Here is a 19,961-nt window from a genome sequence, read left to right on the forward strand (position 1 = left end):
CAACTTTCCTAAGATTAATGGGGATTAAAAATTGGTTCACCTATGGGGTAGCATTAATTGGGGAAAGGGGGTTACCTTGAATTTCAACTATATGAATATTAGAAAATAAAAATTAAAAAGGAATAAATTAGACTAAACTAAACTAAAATTTAAAAAAAAGTAAAAAATTAAAAAAGCAAAAGAAAAACACAGGTGTATGTATCAAAAAGTTCAGATTAGAAGGTTATTATGGAATTTGATGTACTGGATATCTCACTGTGATGGTAAATAGGTTAAAAAATTATCTATGTAAAAAAAAAAATTGAACCAGAATAGTGGGAACGACTTAAACTGGTGCAGCCACTTTGGAGAACAGTGTGGAGATTCCTCAGGAAATTAAAAATAGAGCTTCCCTATGACCCTGCAATTGCACTGCTGGGTATTTACCCCAAAGATACAGATGTAGTGAAAAGAAGGGCCATCTGTACCCCAATGTTTATAGCAACAATGGCCACGGTCGCCAAACTGTGGAAAGAACCAAGATGCCCTTTGACGGATGAATGGATAAGGAAGATGTGGTCCATATACACTATGGAGTATTATGCCTCCATCAGAAAGGACGAATACCCAACTTTTGTAGCAACATGGACAGGACTGGAAGAGATTATGCTGAGTGAAATAAGTCAAACAGAGAGAGTCAAGTATCATATGGTTTCACTTATTTGTGGAGCATAACAAATAATATAGAGGACAAGGGTAGATGGAGAGGAGAAGGGAGTTGAGGGAAATTGGAAGGGGAGGTGACCCATGAGAGACTACAGACTCTGAAAAACAACCTGAGGGTTTTGAAGGGGCGGGGGGTGGGAGGTTTGGGGAACCAGGTGGTGGGTCTTAGGGAGGGCACAGATTGCATGGAGCACTGGGTGTGGTGAAAAAACAATGAATACTGTTATGCTGAAAATAAAAAAAAAAAAGTTGTATCTATGAAGTAGTGGTGGTTGTTCTCTTGTAGTCTTTTTTTTTTTTTTTTCCTGTTTGGTTTTCTGGGGGAGGAGCCTGCCACGTGGGTTTTCAGTCAATGATGTTCCCTGAGTTAAGTCCTCCCGCCCCCCTCAAGGGGATGGGCTCTGAGTAAACCGGTTTTTTCAGGCTTTTGTTCTCTGGAGGTTTTTATGTTTGTTCACTTCTTTTCTCTCGCCTTGACAGCTTTTGATGGTTTTTTGAAGTTTAGAGCAAAGGAAACTGCACCCTGACCTCCCTCTCAGAGAGAAGCCTCAGTCTGCTCCCCTGTGGGTGCTGCAGAGCCCATATAAATTCCCCCTTGGCCGCTGGCAGAGCAGGTTCCAAGTCGAGGTCCCTGGGGATGCAGGATCTCCTGCTTGTACCCCAAACCATGGCAGCAGTGACTGTCTGGGCATCTCCAGACCACCAAAGAGGTTCCAAACAGTGATCGCACACTGAGGTTTTCCCGCTACCCTGGGCTGGGAGTGCCTGATTTTTCTGGGTCTAAGAGCGCTGGGCTTGCGCTTTCCTCTCTCAGGGGAGAGTGTGGGGCGGGTGCGTCTCAGGCTCTGATGGCACGGCGTGGGTCTAAGAGCGCTGGGCTGGGTCTTCATGCAACTCTCTCCGGGGAGGGTGTTGGGCATGCATGTCTCAGGTTCTGATAGTATGGCGGGGCGTTCTGCTGGCTGGCGAGGCTCCCAGCCCATCACAGGAGCCAGACCCCATGCATTCTTGGGCGCGCTGGTGGTTCATGGACCAAGACCTGGTTTCTCTGCTGCACTTTCTCTGGATCAGCACCAGGGAAGGCTGTCCTGGGTCTGGGGACTTAAGCCCCTCTCACTAGCCGCCCCGATTTCCACAATTTCCCCCCATGATCCTTTGCTCTTTTTGAGTGCTTTCAACCAGATTCCAAGTTAGTGCTGGGGGCGCCTGGGTGGCTCAGTCGGTTGAGTTGTTGCCTTTGGCTCAGGTCATAATTCCACGGTCCCAGGATCAAGTCCCATATTGGGCTCCCTGCTCAGCAGAGAGCCTGCTTCTCCCTCTCCCTCTGCCTGCCACTCTGCCTACTTGTGTTCTCTCTCTGTCTGTCAAATAAATAAAATACATATTTTAAAAAAATGCTGATCCCCAATCCCAGGGCACTCTCATATTGGGGCATTCCTTTCCAATCGGTCGCCTCTGGTGGCTCCCTCCCCCTTTTGTTTATCTTCCGATATCAGTCCAACGTTCCCACTCTGCTTTACCTGCCCACTGTCGTCTTCTGCCCCTGTAGAGATCCAGACGTGTATAATTCTGATCTCAGGCTGATTTCACGGGTGATCAGAGTTCTTTGGTAGGTAATCAGCTCACTTTAGGGTACAGGTTGAAATGGCACCTCCTCCTACATCCCTGCCATCTTGTCTCCCCCTATCAACTCATCTTTCAGTGGACACTTGGTTTGCTTCATTACCTTAGCTATTGCTAATAAGGTTGAAATAAACAGGGGTGAATATATATTTTCAAATGAGTGTTTTCTTTCCCTTTATGTACTCATTAGAGGAATTATTTGATCATATGGTATTTTTATTTTTCATCAGTTGAGGAGCCTTCATATTATTTTCCGTGATTGTTGCACCAATTTATATTCACACCAACAGTGCACATGTGTTCCTTTTTAGCCACATCCTTGCCAAGACTTGCTATTTTTTGTCTTCTCACACTAGTCATTTTGGACTTGTATGAGGGGATAGCTCACTGTGTTTTGGATTTGCATTCTCCTAATGATTAGTGTTGTTGAGCACCATTTCTTGTGTGTGTCGATCATGTGTATATCTTCCTTGGAAAATGTCTGTTCTGTTCCTCAGCTCAATTTTTAATTAGATTGTTTGTTTTAATAGTATTACCTTGTATAAGTTATTTATATATTTTGTATATTAACACTTATCAGATATCAATTTGACTTATTTTTTTGCTTTCCATTTTTAAATGTTTTCTAAGAACATATTAACTATATTTAGATTATTTCCAGCGGTTCTTATTGTTTTTTTTTCATTTTGAGTAAAGCAAACATTATATTTCATAGACTTTTATAGGGATTTAACACATTATAATTTAAATAGTTTCCTGTTGAAATAGATGTGTGTGGGGTCAGTAGGTATTTTTGAGTAATGACTAAAGTACTTGACATTTCCTCCACTGAGAATATATAGAAAGGTAAAGAACTAAAAAGTAGAAATCAGGATGTCCAGATCCAGTCACATCCCTGACTCAAAGATTTGTTCAGGGTAAAAGAATAAAGGGACCTGTATAAAAAGACTTTTCAAATTAGGATTTTGAGAAAAATATGAGCCATATTGACTATTATCATATTAATTATAAAAGAAAAAAATGATAGAGACAAGATGGAGGGGAAGTAGGAGGAGGCGCCGTTTCAACCTGTCCCCTAAAGTGAGCTGATTACCTACCAAAGAACTCCGATCACATATGAAATCAGCCTGAGATCAGAATTATACACGTCTGGATCTCTGCAGGGGGGCAGAAGATGCCAGTGGGCAGGTAAAGTGGAGTGGGAACGTCGGACTGATATCGGAAGATAAACAAAAGTGGGAGGGAGCCACCAAAGGCGACCGATTGGAAAATAATACCCCAATACGAGAGTGCCCTGTATCTGGGGACCAGGATTAACTTGGAGTCTGGTTGAAAGCACTCAAAAGAGCAAAGGATCTCGGGGGGAAATTGTGGGAATCGGGGCAGCTAGGGACAGGGGCTTAATTCCCCAGACCCAGGACAGTCTCCCCTGGCGCTGAGCCAGAGAGAGTGCGGCGGAGAAACCTGGTCTTTGTCCCTGAGCCGCCAGTGCGCCCGAGAACGAGTGGAGTCCGGCTCCCGTGAGGGGCTGGGAGCCACACCAGATGGCAGAACGCGCACCATGCTGGAGATGCGCGCGTGCCTCACCCTCCCCTGAGAGAGGTGCACGAACGCCCAGCCTGGTGTTCTCGGACCCATGCAGTGATAGAGCCGATAGAGCCGACAGAGCTGGAGACGCTGCGCTCCAAACCCTCCCCTGGGAGAGGTGCGCGCAAGCCCGGCGCTCTTAGCCCCAGCCAGCGGGAAAATCTCAGTGTGCAATCGCTGCTTGGAACCTCTCTGGCGGTCTGGAGCTGCCCAGACAGCCACCGCTGCCTTGGTTTTGCGTACAAGCAGGAGATCCTGCTGTCCCCAGGGACCGCGACTCAGAACCTGCTCTGCCAGCGGCCCAGTGGCTGCAGCACCTGCAGGGGAGCAGACTGAGGCTTCTCTCTGAGAGGGAGGTCTGGGTGCAGTTTTCTTTCCTCTAAGCCTTCAAAAACCATCAAAAGCTGTCAAGGTGAGAGAAAAGAAGTGAACAAACATAAAAACCTCCAGAGAACAAAAGCCTGAAAAAACTGTTTTTCTCAGAGCCCACCCCTTTGAGGGGGGTGGGAGGACTTAACTCAGGGAACATCATTGACTGAAAACCCACGTGGCAGCCCCCTCCCCCAGAAAATAAGTCAGGAAAGAAAAAAAAAAGACTACAAGGGAAAAACCACCACTACTTCATAGATACAACTTTTATTTTTAATTCATTCCCACTATTCTGGTTCATTTTTTTTCTTTTTTTATATAGATAATTTTTTAACCTATTTACCATCACAGTGAGATGTCCAGTACATCAAATTCCATAATAAACTTCTAACCTGAATTTTTTGATACATACACATGCGTTTTTCTTTTGCTTTTCTATTTTTTTATTTTTTTTAATTTTTTAAAAAAATTTAGTTTAGTTTAGTCCAGTTTATTCCTTTTTTATTTTTATTTTCTAATATTCATATAGAGTTAAACTTCAAGGTAACCCCCTTTCTCCAATCAATGCTACCCCTATAGGTGAACCAATTTTTAATCGCCCTTTTTCTTAGGAAAGTTGAGTCCTTTAACAAAGATATCAAGATACATCCAGGAAGAATCAAAATAACCTTCCTCGCCCACACTGAGAATCTATAACCATACTCCCATCTTTTTCTTCTGCCAGTGTCTCTGTGTATTTATGTTTGTCCTGATAGTATATAAATCTTACACTTGGGGTTCTTCTTGACGAGGCTCCTCCTTTTTTTGCTTATATATATATTTTTTTTTTTTCTCTCGTCGTATACTTTTATCAGTCTTTTTGTTTGTCTGTTTTTGTTTGTATACGTCATAAATCTTACCCTGGAGCCCATTTGGGCTGAACCTTCTCTTTTATCTTCCCTTTTTTTCCTGTCTCTCTCTCTCTCTCTCTCTTTTTTCTTTTTCTTTTCTTTTATCTCTCATTTGGGTGGGGATTCCTGAGTGCTCAGAAGCATTCCAGGGTGCACCTTGACGGCACCACAGTCGATACATCCAGCTACCTCTGTCCAGTCATCTCTCACCAAAATGACTAGGAGGAGGAATCCCCAACAGAAGAAAAATACAGAGGATGGGCCTTCCGCAATAGAGCTAACGGCTATCAACATAGACAATATGTCGGAAAGAGAATTCAGGCTAACAATTATCCAGGCAATAGCTAGGCTGGAGAAAGCCATGGATGACCAAACGGAATTGATTAAGGCAGAACTGAAAGCGACCAGGGATGATGTTCATAATGTTAGGGCAGAGCTGAAGGCCACCAGGGATGATGTTCAAAATGCTCTCAATAGGTTCCAATCTAATCTAAATTCTCTAAAAGGTAGGGTAACTGAGGCAGAAGATAGAATTAGTGATCAGGACGACAAACAGATAGAGAGAAAGGATCAGGAGGAAGCCTGGAACAAACAGCTTAAAAGCCACGAAAACAGAATCAGGGAATTAAATGATGCCATGAAACGTTCCAATGTCAGAATTATTGGAAACCCTGAAGGGGAGGAGAAAGAAAGAAGTCTAGAAGATATAGTGGAACAAGTTCTTCATGAAAATTTTCCCAATCTTGCGAATGGAACAAGTGTTCATGTACTAGAAGCAGAAAGGTCTCCCCCCAAGATTATAAATTCCAAAAAAACATCCAGGCAACTCATAGTAAAATTGAGGAAGCATAATTGTAGATACAATCTCTTGAAAGCTGCTAGGACAAAGAAGCTCCTTACATACAGAGGAAAGCCCATCAGAAAACGTCAGACCTGTCCACAGAGACCTGGCAAGCCAGAAAGGGCTGGCAAGATATATTCAGGGCACTAAATGAGAAGAACATGCAGCCAAGAATACTTTATCCAGCAAGACTGACATTCAAAATTAATGGAGAGATAAAGAGTTTCCAAGACCGGCAAGGTTTAAAAGACTATGCAACCACCAAGCCGACACTGCAGGAAATATTAAGGGGGGTTCTATAAAAGAGGGAAAATCCTAAGAATAGCATTGAACAGAAATATAGAGACAATCAACAGAAAGAAAGACGTCAAAGATAACACAATGTCAATAAAAACGTATCTCTCAATAATCACTCTCAATGTGAATGGCCTAAATGTGCCCATAAAACGACACAGGATTGCAGATTGGATAAAACGACAGGACCCATCCATATGTTGTCTACAAGAGACCCATTTTGAACCTAAAGATACACCCAGACTGAAAGTGAAGGGATGGAGAAGCATCTTTCATGCCAATGGACCTCAAAAGAAGGCTGGGGTAGCGATTCTCATATCAGATAAATTAGATTTTAAACTAAAGACGGTAGTCAGAGATACAGAAGGACACTATATAATTCTTAAAGGGACTATCCACCAAGATGATCTAACAATTGTAAATACCTGTGCCCCCAATATGGGAGCAGCCAATTACATAAGAAAACTATTAATCAAGATAAAGAGTCATATTGATATGAATACATTAATAGTAGGAGATCTTAACACGCCTCTCTCAGAAATAGACAGATCATCGAAGCAGAAAATAAAGAAATAAGAGCATTGAATGACACATTGAACCAGATGGACCTCATAGATATATACAGAACATTCCACCCTAAAACAACAGAATACTCATTCTTCTCAAGTGCACATGGAACCTTCTCCAGAATAGACCACATACTGGGTCTCAAATCAGGGCTCAACCGATACCAAAAGACTGAGATTATTCCCTGCATATTCTCAGATCACAATGCTTTGAAACTGGAGCTCAATCACAAGGAAAAGTTCGGAAGGAATTCAAACACCTGGAAGCTAAAGACCACCTTGCTTAAGAATGCTTGGATCAACTAGGAGATCAAAGAAGAACTCAAACAATTTATGGTAACCAATGAGAATGAAGACACTTCACTCCAAAACCTATGGGATACAGCAAAGGCGGTCCTAAGGGGGAAATTCATAGCCATCCAAGCCTCCCTCAAAAAAATTGAAAAATCCAGAATACACCAGCTGTCTCTACACCTTAAAGAACTAGAGAATCAACAACAAATCAAACCAACTCCACATGTAAGAAGGGAAATAATCAAGATTAGAGCAGAGATCAATGAGGTAGAAAGCAGAGATACAGTAGAACGTATCAATGAAACTAGAAGCTGGTTTTTTGAAAGAATCAATAAGATTGATAAACCACTGGCCACATTAATCCAAAAGAAAAGAGAGAAAGCCCAAATTAATAAAATTATGAATGGAAAGGGAGAGAGGACAAGTAACACCAAGGAAGTAGAAACAATCATCAGAAGTTATTATCAACAGTTATATGCCAATAAGCTAAGCAACCTGGATGAAATGGATGCATTCCTAGAAAACTATAAACTCCCAAAATTGAACCAGGAAGAAATTGACAACCTGAATAGACTGATATCTAGTAACGAGATTGAAGCAGTGATCAAAAACCTCCCAAAAAACAAGAGCCCAGGACCTGACGGATTCCCTGGGGAATTCTACCAAACTTTCAAAGAAGAAATAACACCTATTCTCCTGAAGCTGTTTCAAAAAATTGAAGCAGAAGGAAAACTTCCAGACTTTTTATGAAGCCAGCATTACCCTGATCCCCAAACCAGGCAAAGACTCTACCAATAAGGAGAATTTCAAACCAATATGCCTGATGAATATGGATGCTAAGATTCTCAACAAGATCCTAGCAAACAGGATCCAACAGCACATTAAAAAGATTATCCACCATGACCAGGTGTGTTTCATCCCTGGGTTACAAGGATGGTTCAACATTCGCAAATCAATCAATGTGATAGAACAAATCAATAAGAGAAGAGAGAAGAACCACATGATCCTCTCAATTGATGCAGAAAAAGCTTTTGACAAAATCCAGCATCCGTTCCTGATTAAAACGCTTCAAAGTATAGGGATAGAGGGAACATTCCTGAACTTCATCAAATCTATCTATGAAAAACCCACAGCAAATATCATCCTCAATGGGAAAAAGCTTGCAGCCTTCCCGTTGAGATCAGGAACACGACAAGGATGCCCACTCTCACCACTCTTGTTCAACATAGTATTAGAAGTCCTAGGAACAGCAATCAGACAACAAAGAGAAATAAAAGGTATCCAAATTGGCGAGGAAGAAGTCAAACTCTCTCTCTTCGCAGATGACATGATTCTTTATATGGAAAACCCGAAAGACTCCACCCCCAAACTACTAGAACTCATACACCAATTCAGTAATGTAGCAGGATACAAAGTCAATGTCCAGAAATCAGTGGCTTTCTTATACACTAACAATGAAAATACAGAAAGGCAAATTAGAGAATCGATTCCATTTACTATAGCACCAAGAACCATAAGATACCTCGGAATAAACCTAACCAAAGTGGTTAAAGATCTGTACTCAAGGAACTACAGAACACTCCTAAAAGAAATTGAAGAAGACACAAAAAGATGGAAGACCATTCCATGCTCTTGGATCGGAAGAATAAACATCATTAAAATGTCTATACTGCCCAGAGCAATCTATATTTTAATGCCATTCCGATCAAAATTCCACCAGTATTTTTCAAAGAGCTGGAGCAAATAATACTAAAATTTGTATGGAATCAGAAGAGACCCCAAATTGCTAAGGAAATGTTGAAAAACAAAAATAAAACTGGTGGCATCACGTTACCTGATTTCAAGATTTACTACAAAGCTGTGATCACCAAGACAGCATGCTACTGGCATAAAAACTGACACATGGACCAGTGGAACAGAGTAGAGAGCCCAGATATGGACCCTCAACTCTATGGTCAAATAGTGTTCGACAAAACAGGAAAAAATATCCAGTGGAACAAAGACAGTCTCTTCAATAAATGGTGCTGGGAAAACTGGACACCTATATGTAGAAGAATGAAACTCGACCATTCTCTTACACCGTACACAAAGATAAACTCGAAATGGATAAAAGACCTCAACCTGAGACAGGAATCCATCAGAATCCTCGAGGAGAACATAGGCAGTAACCTCTTTGATATCAGCCACAGCAACTTCTTTCAAGATATGTCTCCAAAGGCAAAGGAAACAAAGGCAAAGATGAACTTTTGGGACTTCATCAAGATCAAAAGCTTCTGCACAGCGAAAGAAACAGTCAACAAAACAAAGAGGCAACCCACGGAATGGGAGAAGATATTTGCAAATGACAGTACAGACAAAAGGTTGATATCCAGGATCTATGAAGAACTCCTCAAACTCAACACACACAAAACAGATGATCATATTAAAAAATGGGCAGAAGAAATGAACAGACACTTCTCCAAGGAAGACATACAAATGGCTACCAGACACAAGAAAAAATGTTCATCATCACTAGCCATCAGGGAGATTCAAATCAAAACCACATTGAGATACCACTTTACACCAGTTAGAATGGCCAAAATTAGCAAGACAGGAAACAACGTGTGTTGGAGAGGATGTGGAGAGAGGGGAACGCTCTTACACTGTTGGTGGGAATGCAAACTGGTGCAGCCACTTTGGAGAACAGTGTGGAGATTCTTCAGGAAATTAAAAATAGAGCTTCCCTATGACCCTGCAATTGCACTACTGGGTATTTACCCCAAAGATACAGATGTAGTGAAAAGAAGGGCCATCTGTACCCCAATGTTTATAGCAACAATGGCCACGGTCGCCAAACTGTGGAAAGAACCAAGATGCCCTTTGACGGATGAATGGATAAGGAAGATGTGGTCCATATACACTATGGAGTATTATGCCTCCATCAGAAAGGACGAATACCCAACTTTTGTAGCAACATGGACAGGACTGGAAGAGATTATGCTGAGTGAAATAAGTCAAACAGAGAGAGTCAAGTATCATATGGTTTCACTTATTTGTGGAGCATAACAAATAATATAGAGGACAAGGGTAGATGGAGAGGAGAAGGGAGTTGAGGGAAATTGGAAGGGGAGGTGAACCATGAGAGACTATGGACTCTAAAAAACAACCTGAGGGCTTTGATGGGGCGTGGGGTAGGAGGGTGGGGGAACCAGGTGGTGGGTCTTAGGGAGGGCACAGATTGCATGGAACACTGGGTGTGGTGAAAAAACAATGAATACTGTTATGCTGAAAATAAATAAAAAATTTAATTTAAAATAAATAAATAAATAAATAAAATCTTAAAAAAAGAAAAAAATAAAATAAAATATATAAAGCACTTAAAAAAAGAAAGATAAAAATATAGAAGTCTGTTGTGACTCATTTGTGGAAGATTTCATACTGTAGGAGGCAGCAGAGGGGCATGAGAGTCTACAGGTGCTACAAAAGACATGAGACAGTAACTCAGTCTTCCTTACAGTCAATTTTATCACATATCCTTTGGTCAAATATGTTTAAAAATTCATGCTCTAGTTAATGGGATTAATAGTGATTGGTGTAAAAATAGTGACAGTTTTCTTGAGGTCTCCAAACAGATCTAGCCTGTTTGAAATTAGAGAAGAACACAATTTAGACTCAGGTTGGTAACTTCTCCACATAAGTAGTATTTAATACTGATTCTGTATTTTAATAGCTACCAAATTAAGGACTAATTAACTCCAGGTATTTGGTGATTCTTTTTCAGTGTGATTTTACTGTTACAATTTTACACAATTTTGTGCACCAAGTTGGGTATTCTAATATAGATAAAATTTCAATTTTATTAAGTAAAAAAGTAATAGCAAAAGGTAAAGTTAAACATCTGATAGAGACAGAACTGGGTGACCTCCAAGTTTGCTTTCAAATATACAATTCTATTATGAGTTAAAAAAAAAGCTTACCCTTATTGATTCCAAAAAAGGACACTGAATATATTAGACTAAGAGCCACCAAACCTTAATCAAATCTTAAAATGTGTTCAATGTGGAATTTAAGAAGCAAAACAAATGTGCAAGGGAGTAAAAGAGAGGGAAGCAAACCAAGAATCGAGCTTTTAAGTGTAGAGCACAAACTGATGGTTACCAGAGAGAAGGTGGGTAAGGGATTGTGTTAAATAGGTGATAAGAATTAAGGAGTACACTTGTGATGAGCAACGGGTGTTGATTTAATTTTTAATCACTATGTTGTACAGCTGAAATTAGTATTATACTGTATGTTAACTAACTATAATTTAAATAAAAACTTTAAAAATGTATTCTATTTCAAAATTAAGTGTGGATGTTTTGTGTAAAAATTATTTGGATTACAAGAAATGTGGGAGGAAAACATTGAAGATATCATTACTATATCTATTATTATGAGTGATTTAGCACACATTTATTTCCACCCTCCCCTCCCCATTTTTTTAAGTTTTGTTTATTCAATCAGGAAGGATAAAAACAATGTTGGAATAACTATTCAATTTGGCATGTAACTTTTCTTTTTCAATATTTTTATCATTTATTTATTTTGATATTTTTAGAATATAATTTGTACTTAATCTTATATGATTCATAGATTTTTAAAAAATCACCAGTTGTCCTTTTATACTGCTTTTCCTTCCTTGATTTGTTAATATTTAACTGATATTTATAAAGTTATATAAGTTATATATTCATGAAGACCTTGCCCATCAGAAATTGGATTTGTGTCTGATTTTACACATAAAATACTTACTGCTACAGAGAAACCTGTAAGTTTCTGATTTTGGTTCTTTTGTAAATTAACTATTGTTTTCATTACAGCCTATATGCTTATAGAATTCTAAAATTTAGTGCTTTTCTATCACTTTGTGAAATGGAACTTAGTGTGAACGCCCAGAGTTCCAGTTAGAGAAGGGGTTTTTGGTCAGGGGTTCATGTGGAGTAAGGAGAGGGGTTTCAGGGAAACCAAGGATATGAGAGCTCCCTGGACAGGTGCTGATGAAGGCAGGGAGAATTGGGTCCACTACTGGCTGAAATCCCATACTGCCAGCATTTCAAGAGCTGGCTGCTGGAGGTACCTGGATCACCAAGTCTAGGGCTTGGTCTCTGAGATGGGAAAACAGGACAACCAAATAATTAATTAATTATTATTATTATAACAATTGTCTCTGAGTGGGGACAGTTCTAGCAGTTCAAATGAAAGTCTGTACTTGTGTGGGTTCAGAGAAAAATTGGTCATTCAATGAAGAAGGGCTCTGAGTTGCGGAGGGGGCTTGTTTAGGAGATAGTCCAATATGGCAGAGGAGTAGGAGACCTTAATATTGTCCAATCCCAGGAATTCATCTAGATAGCTATCAAATCATTTAAATCATTCTGAATACCTGCAAACTCAACCAGAGATCTAAGAAAAGAATAGTTGCAACTCTGCAAATAGAAAAGTGACCATTTTCTGCAAGGTAGGAGGTGTGGAGAAGTTAATCTGAAGTCATATATGGGAATATAGACCATAGGGGGAGGGAGCCTCCATCAGCCAGCACCAGAAAGTTATACAGAAGCAGAACACAAAAGCAGAACTTTTGGAAGTCTGCTGTAGTGACAGAAGTCCTGCCTGAAAGCCACTCAAGGTGGTGAAGTGGGGTGGAACCCTAGGTGAGACAGTTTGGTCTCAGAATCCCTGGGGTCACAGGAAAACCAAGGATGCCTGAGTGAAGCAGAGTTCCCAGGCATCAGAGTTGGGAAGGTGACTACAGTGAGCCCAGGAGTGGGCTCTCATCTTGATGTTGCCATATACCATGAACTGTGGCATAGTCAGGCAACCACTCTCTGAACAGGGTCCCAGGAAGTGGCATAACCCCTTTGCCCTCCAAGGAAGAGCAGCAGGGGTGTGTGCCACAGGGGTCTGGAGGGTTCAGAGATTCCAGCTGGGATTGCTTGCCTGAGATAGAAATGTTCAGTCACAGGCTGTGTGAGACAGGAGTGATTGATTTTCCAGGAGGGCACACTGAGGAGTGGGTCCCAGAGCTTTTGGTTCCAGAGCTGAAGATTGGGAGACTGCCATTTTCATTCTCAACTTCTAAGCAGCATGGAAAGTTTTCAGGGAACAAAAGTCACATAGAGTAATCTGGAGCAGCTTACAAAGCCTAGCCCCCTGTAATGGCAGTGCAATTCTGTGTGTGGCAAATACATCCGGGAATAAACACAACAGAACCCTCCCCCAGAATCTCAGCAAGAATATCTGGCTAAGACCAAGTTTATTAATCACACAAAAGTGTAAAACTTCAGCAGTAGGGGAAAAAAAAAAAAGAATACAGAGTTCACGTTTTTTCCCCCATGAATATTTAATCTTTCAATTTAAATCTTTTTTTCTCTTTCCTCTTTTCAACCAATTTCATATTTTATCAACTCTTCTTTAAAATCTTTTTTTTAATTTTCATTTTTACACTTAGATTCTATCCTTTCACTGTATTTAATTTTATTTTTGTATATATATGTTTTGTTTTCATTACAATTTTGAGATACAGTTTCTTCTACTAGACAGTCCAAAATACACCCAGAATCCAGTATGTTGCTGTGTTCTCTTCAACATTGTGATCATATCTTTTTTTTTTTGGAAAGTCTTTTTTAATTTTCATCTTTTCAGTTACATTCTATCCTTTCAATGTATTTAGTTTTATTTTTGTACAAATATGTTTTTCTTTCTTTACAATTTTGGGATGTAGTTTATTCTAATAAACAGACCAAAGCACACTCAGGATATAGTGTATTGCTCTGTTGTGTTCACATGTCTGTTTATATTCCTTACTTTTTTTGTCTTTTAATTTTCATTTTTTTCAGTTACATTCTATCATTTCAATGTATTTATTTTTGTACATATGTAAGTTTTTCTTTCTTTATAATTTTGGGATCTAGTTTTCTAAAAGTCTGACCAAAATACACACAGGATCCAGTGTATTACTCTTCTGTCCACTTGTCTGTTTATATTCACTTTTTAATTTTTTTTTCAATTTTGGATCTCTTTTGATTTATTTAGTGTATATTTCTCTGGAGTCATTGTTGCCATTTTAGTATTTGGTTCTCTTGTTCATCTATTCTTCTCTCTTTTTTTTTTAATTTATTTATTTGACAGACAGAGATCACAAGTAGGCGGAGAGCCAGGCAGAGAGAGAGGAAGAAGCAGGCTCCCTGCTGAGCAGAGAGCCTGATGTGGGGCTCAATCCCAGGACACTGGGATCATGACCTGAGCCGAAGGCAGAGGCTTTAACCCACTGAGCCACCCAGGTGCCCCCATCTATTCTTCTCTAGACAGAATGAAAAGATGGAAAAACTCACTTCAAAAAAAGAGAACAAGAAGCAGTACTGATTGCCAGGGACATAATCAGTATGGATATAAATAAGATTTCAGAACTAGAGTTTAAAACAATGATTTTAAAGACACTAGTTGGGCTTGAAAAAAGCATAGAAGACACTAGAGAACATTTTCTAGATAAATAAAAGAACTAAAATCTAACCTTGAAATGAAAAAAAAGTTGTTAATGAGATGAATAAAAAATGGAGGTTCTAACTGCAGCATAATGAGGCAGAAGAGAGAATTAGTGATATAGAAGGCACAATGATGGAGACTAAAGAAGCTGAGAAAAAGAGAGGTAAACTACCTCTGGGTCACAAGAGGAGAATTTGAGAGATAAATGATACCATAAAGCAAAACAATATTAGAATAATTGGGATACCAGAAGAGGAAAGAATGAGAGGGACAGAAGGTATATGGGAGCAAATTATTGCTGAGAAATCCCCTAATCCGGGGAAGGAAACATGCATACAAGTTCAGGAGACAGAGAGAACCCCTTTTAAAATCAAAAGTATGTCAACACCCCAACATATAATAGTGAAATTGCAAATCTCAGAGACAAAGAGAAAATACTGAAAGCAGCACAGGAAAAGAGGTCTGCAACCTACAAGGGTAGAAACATCAGAACAGCAGCATACCTATTTGCAGTGACCTGGCATGCCAGAAAAAACCTGGCATGATATATTCAAGGTGTTAAGATGAGAAAAAAAAAATATGCAGCCAAGAATACTTTATCCAGCAAGGATCCATAGAGAATACAGAGAGAGATAAAGAGCTTCCAGGACAAAAAGAAACTAAAGGAATTTGTGATCACTAAAGTAGCCCTATAAGAAATGATAAAGGGGCTCTTTTAAGTGAAGAGTAAGCTCCTAAGTAGCATAGACCAGAAAGGAACAGTGAAAATCTACTCAAACAGTGACTTTACAAATAATACACTGGAACTAAATTCTTTTTTAAAATATTTTATTTATTTATTTGAAAGAGAGAGAGAGAGATCACAAGTAGGCAGAGAGACAGGCAGAGAGTGGGGGAGAAGCAGGCTTCCCGCTGAACAGAGAGCCAAATGTGGGGCTCAATCCCAGGACCCTGAGATCATGACCCTAGCTGAAGGCAGAGGCTTAACTCACTGAGCCACCCAGGTGACTGGCACTAAATTCTTATCTTTCAATACTTACTCTGAATGAAAATGGGCTAAATAACCCAATCAAAAGACACTGGGGAACAGATTGGATAAAAAAGCAAGACCCATTGAAATGTTGTCAGCCAGAGACTCATTTTAGACATAAAGAAATCTCCAGATTGAAAGTGAGGGGGTGGAGAGTCATTTATCATGCTAATGACCATCAAAGGAAAGCTGGAATACCAATCCTTATATCAGAAAAATTAGATTTTATTTTATTTTTTTAAGATTTATTTATTTATTTATTTGACAGACAGAGATCACAAGTAGGCAGAGAGGCAGGCAGAGAGAGAGAGGAGGAAGCAGGCTCCCCACTGAGCAGAGAGCCTGATGTGGGGCTCAATCCCAGGACTCTGGGATCATGACCTGAGCTGAAGGCAGAGGCTTTACCCCACTGAGCCACCCAGAAGCCCCAGGAAAAATTAGATTTTAAACCAAAGTCTATATAGAGAGATGAAGAGGGACACTATATCATATTTAAAGGATCTATCCAACAGAAGGTCTAACAATTGCAAACATTTATGCCCCTAATGTGGGAGCAGCCAATTATGTCAACCAATTAATAACCAAATTAAAGAAACACGTTGATAATAATATAATAATAGTGGGGGACTTTAACACCTCACTCAGAGCATGGACAGATCATCTCAGCAAAATATCACCAAGGAAACAAAGGATTTGAATAACACCCTGGAGTAGATGGAATTCCCAGATATTTTCAGAGCATTCCATCCTAAAGTAACAGAATACATATTCTTCTCAAGTGTACATGGGACATTCTCCAGAATAGATCATATACTGGTTTCAACTAGCCCCAAAAGATTGGGTTTTTCCCCTGCATATTTTCAGACAGAATGCTTTGAAACTTTAACTCAATCACAGGAGGAAATTTAGAAGGAACTCAAATACATGGAGCCTAAAGAAGATCCTACTAATGAATGAATGTGTCAACCAGGAAATTAAAAAGCATTTTAAAAATTCATGAAAACAAATAAAAACAAAAACACAACTGTTCAAAACCTTTGGGATGTAGCAATGGCAGTCATGAAGGGGAAATATATAGCAATACAAGCCTTTTTCAAGAAACAAGAAAGCTATCAAATATACAACCTATCCTTACACCTAACGGAGCCCAGTAAAGAACAACAAATAAAGCCTAAACCAAGTGAGAGAAGATAAATAATAAACAATAGAGGTGAAATCAATGAAATAGAAAATAAAAGAACAGTAGAAGAGATAAAAGAAACTAGGAGTTGGTTCTTTGAAAGAATTAATAAAATTGATAAACCCCTGGCCAGACTTATCAAAAAGAAAATAGAGAGAACCCAAATAAATAAAATAATGAATGAAAGAGGAGGGCTCACAACAAATATCAAGGAAATAAAAACAATTATAAGAACATATTATGAATAAGTATATACCAAGAAATTAGGCAATCTGGAACAAATGATGCATTCCTAGAGACATAAAACTACCAAAATTGAAACAGGAAGTAGAAAACCTGAAGAGACCCATAACCATAAAGAAAACTAAAGCAGTATTTAAAAATCTCCCAACAAACTGAGTCCAGGACCAGATGGCTTCCCAGGGGAATTCTAACAAGCATTTAAAAAATAACAAATACCCATTCTTCTGAATCTGTTTCAAAAAATAGAAATGGAAAGAAAATTTTCAAACACACTTTTATGAAGCCAGCATTACCTTGATCCCAAAACCTCAAAAGAAACCCCACAATAAGGAGAATTTCAGACCAATATTCCTGATGAACATGGATGCCAAAATTCTTACCAAGATACTAGCCAATAGCATCCAACAGTATACATTAGAAGGATTATTCACCAGGACCAACTGGGATTTATTCCTGGACTGCAAGGTTGTTCAACATTTGCAAATCAATAATGTAACACAGTACATTAATAAAAGAAAGGACAAGAACCACATGATCCTCTCAATACATGCAGAAAAAAACACTTGACAAAGTACAGCATCCTCTCTTGGTTAAAATTCTTCACAGTGCAGACATAGAGAGAACATACCTCTATATCATAAAAGCCATATACAAAAAGCCCACAGTGAATATCATTATCAATGGGGAAAAACTGAGAGCTTTTCCCCTAAGGTCAGAAACTCTACAGGGATATCCTGTCTCACTACTGTTGTTCAACATAGTACTAGAAGTCTTAGCCTTAGCAATCAGACAAAAAGAAAAAAAAGATATATCCAGATCAGGAAAGAAAAAGTCAAACTCTCACTCTTCATAGTTGGCATAATACTCTATGTGGAAAACCCAGAAGACTCCACCAAGAAATTGCTAGAACTGACACAGAAATTCAGTAAGTGGCAGGATATAAAATCAATGCACAGAAATAATTTGCATATCTGTACACTAACAATGAGACAGAAGAAAGGGAAATTGAAGTGTTTATCCCCTTTAAAATTGCACCAAAACCCAGAGATACCTAGAAATCAGCCCAACTAAAGAGGCAAATATCTGTTCTTGGAAAACTATGACAAATGTGACAGGAATCCATCAAAATTGTAGAGGAGAACACAGGCAGCAACTTCTGTGGCCTCAGTGGCAGCAACTTCTTGCTAGACATGACTGCAGAAGCAAGTGAAACATCGCTTGGCGTCAGTGAAATCCAAATCAGAACCACAATGAGGTACCACAAAGGACCTCAATATCAGAAGAAGAAAATGTAGACCATAAAGAGTGGTGTTAATGTTTATACTGATTCTTGTGCTCCTCGATAGAACAAAGAGTTAGAGAATCTAGTTGTGGAATCAAAAGGAAAAAAAATGAATTGCAGAAAGATGCCATACTAAGGTTATATGTGTTGCAACAATAGCTCACTCTTTTTTTTTTTAAAGATTTTATGTATTTATGTGTGAGAGAGAGCACAAATTGGGAGGAGAGGGAGAAGCAGGCTCCCTGCTGAACAGGGATCTTAATGTGGGACTCAATCCCAGGACCCCAGGATCACGACTGAGCTGAAGGCAGACACCCAACTGACTGAGCCACGAAGGCACCCCAAGAATAAATCACTCTTAAGTTTATGACTTTTATAGCAAATTTACAAATTCATATAGAATATATGTTACTACCATCAGTCTATATAAATGAGTATTGTATTCCAGAAGTATGCAGCTTGTATTATAAAATTTAAGAAATGATGGCAATAGGGACTTAATGGATTTAATGTTACTTATTGTTAAATATTTTGTTTTACTTGTTATTCATCACAGGAAATATGTACATGAGCCAAATAACCTGAACTTTCAAAAGCATTAAATGGCAATAATATATAAATGGTGCAGGTTAATATTCAGCTGATCATGATAATGACAGTCACATGGCTCATTTCTAATCATAAGTCATGTTTTCTAAGAATATTAAGCATATCTTCAGTACTTGTAAGGAAACTACGGTGCCCTGTTGTAGCCCATCTCCTTTTGATAGGGACAGAACTGAGACCCTGTTTTTTCATTTCCAATCCCTGTGCAGAGGAAAATGAAATTATCTTGCAACATATTTGGCTTTATTCCTATAGTCTTAATCCAAATCTATAGAAATAAAGAATATAGAATTAATTAATTCAATTATCAGTCCAATTAATTCAATTAATTGGATTATTGATCCAATTTATTGGACTAATGTATTATTAAATTTATTTATAATTTCAATTAAATCTGTATGATTTTATCTGCATTTGTTTATTATTGTTATTTTTGTCTTAAAAGATTTTCTTTCATTAGGATTTTTTCTTTTTCACTTTTTAAAAACTTTGTAGTATTATGAATTCACATGAAATTGGAAAGATAGTATTGTTATTTTTGTCTTAAAAGATTTTCTTTCATTAGGATTTTTTCTTTTTCACTTTTTAAAAACTTTGTAGTATTATGAATTCACATGAAATTGGAAAGATAGTAGAGAGTCCCTCTATACCCTTCACCCAGTTTCTTTCAACAGTTATATCTTACATAGTTAGAGCACCATATCAAAACCAGGAAGTGGACTTTGGCACAATATACATGTACATATGTCATTTTACCACATGTGTAGATTTGTGTAATGGGCAAAACAATTAAGATGCAGAACTTTTCCAACATCTGTCATGCTACTCCTTTATGATTACACTCATCTTATTTCCCCTAAAACCAAACTGTTACAACCTCTAATGTGTTCAACATCTTTATAGTTTTGTCATTTTGAAAATCTTATACATATGAGATTATATACATTGTTACAT

Source organism: Martes martes (genome assembly GCF_963455335.1).
Source record: "Martes martes genome assembly, chromosome: X".
Taxonomy (NCBI): domain Eukaryota; kingdom Metazoa; phylum Chordata; class Mammalia; order Carnivora; family Mustelidae; genus Martes; species Martes martes.